This window comes from Marmota marmota, unplaced genomic scaffold (assembly GCF_001458135.2).
Source record: "Marmota marmota marmota unplaced genomic scaffold, marMar, whole genome shotgun sequence".
NCBI classification, from domain to species: Eukaryota; Metazoa; Chordata; class Mammalia; order Rodentia; family Sciuridae; genus Marmota; species Marmota marmota.
Window position 1 is genome coordinate 4,054,700 of NW_025999895.1, and position 2,143 is coordinate 4,056,842.

Here is a 2,143-nt window from a genome sequence, read left to right on the forward strand (position 1 = left end):
GACGGTGCGGCTGGGCGCTGGGTGCTGCGGCGTGGGCTGGGAGCGGTGTCATCCTGGTAGGCTGCCGGCGGGAGCCCGGCCCACCGCTGCCCGGCTGGAGCGGCCGCGCGAGGAGCCTGGAGAGGCCCGGGGCCCGCCGACGGGTCCGGCAGGTTACCCGGGGAAGCCGGCGGCGCCCTCGCGACACCCGTCCCTCGCTCTCTGCCCGGGCGGGGGAGCCGGGCAGGCGGGCAGCAGGCCATCCCGGCCCACTCCACCGCTAATTATTTTCCATGATGAACATGTTATTAGGTCTTACACTCGAAATAATCAATTTGGAATCACCACTCTGATGAGTTAATGGGCACTTGGTGGGTGTCATTTGAGAATCTCTCCGCAAAGTGCGGTTCTATTTTTAACAGCGGGTGGCTGAGCAGGGAACATGAAGGACATGTTAAGTGTGCCTGGCCAGGCCCCGCTAGGCACCCAGGGCTCCCCTCGCGCAGGGGCGCGCTCTACCCTTCTCTTTCCCCTGCTCTCTCTCCCGGCCCTTCTCCTCCTCTCCCAGGCCCCTCCTTCCCTCTGCCCTCCCTTTGCGGGGGAATCTCTGGCGCAAGGACTGAGTGCTCAGGCTTCATCAAGACTGGCACCAGAACCAGAAGACCAACCCCCTGCACCGTTGACCCTCCCTCCACTCTCCTCCTGCTCCACGGGGCGGCGGGCTGTTGCAGGGGTCTGGGTGCCTGTGGATCAGCTCTGCTCCGTGATCCAGGCCACACCTCCCCACCTGGATAAGCCCCTGGCATGTGTTGGCTGCAGAATTTCGCAAACGTTCCCAGTTGGTGATTGTGATTATTAATTCCATTGCACAGAGGAGGAAACTGAGGCTCTGGGGTTTGAAACCAGAGAGCCTGACCCCAGTGGAAGTCTGCATGATCTGTCCCAGCAGCCCAACCACATGACCATGAAATAAGAAGCAGGAAGGATTTCTATTCATAAAATTCTTTAAATTGCAAAGATGGACACTAGAACATAGAGGTTTCTGTCATTTCTGCAAATGTCAGAAAGTGGGGTGGACAGAAGAGAGCTAAAAGCTCTCACCCCCAGGTAAGAGTCACAGGCGAGTCTGCAGCTAAGCACCTGCGTCGGCATGATGGGTGGACACTGGAGAGGGGGATGTGGGCATGATGGGTGGACACTGGAGGGGGGGAGGTGGGCATGATGGGTGGACACTGGAGGGGGGGATGTTGGCATGATGGGTGGATGCTGGAGAAGGGGACTTGGAGGCGAAGGCGCAGGCAGACGCTCCCGTCATGGGCCCCTTGCACTGGGGCCTGTCCGTGTGCAGTGGTGGGAGCACTCTGGGCTCGGAGGGATGGACTGGGCTGGCAGCAGTGCTGGCGAGGGCCAGGCTGTAGACAAGGGCTTTTTACAGAAGAGATCTGAGACTCACAGGGAATGCTGCACCCTACAAAAGCTCCCTGGAGTCAGGGCTGGTTTTTGTCTTTGGCTTGCCTCAACCCACCCGCTGTGGTCCTTGGATCCAGGCCATCTTTACACTGGTGTGAATGGACAATGCACCTAGCCCATGGGCCAGCGCCCCCAGCCTTGGCACCACAGACTTACCAGTGACCATACCTTTGCTCCTTTGACCCTTCCTCCCAGTACTCGGATCTCTCTGTCAGTGAAAGAGACACCCCTAACCTCAGTTAGACAGAAACCTACTGGTTATCTGCTTGGCCCCTGTGCCCTCTTCCCAACAGCCTCCGTTTCTTAAGCTGAGGGTCTAATTGGGCCTCAGGAGCCTGACCCAGGTCCAGGGATAAAGCACACGACCTGGACTAAGCCAGTCAGTGAATTCCCATCCTCTTTCCACATGATTGGTTCAAAGGTAGGCACCCTGGCCAATCCAGACCAGTGGACATGTGGCTCAGTGCCTTCACTTGGAGCATTAAGGCAAAGAGACCTTCTATTTCTTACTGGGCATAACCAGAAATGCCCAAGGAGCTGCCAACAGCCACCTGCTGAACTTAGAGATGAAAACACACACACACACACACACACACACACACACACACACACACGCAAGCTGTCTTGGTCCTCACACAGCAGAAGGCCCTGGCTCTCACACACACAGGCCCCCTGTGGGGAAAGAGAACAGCAG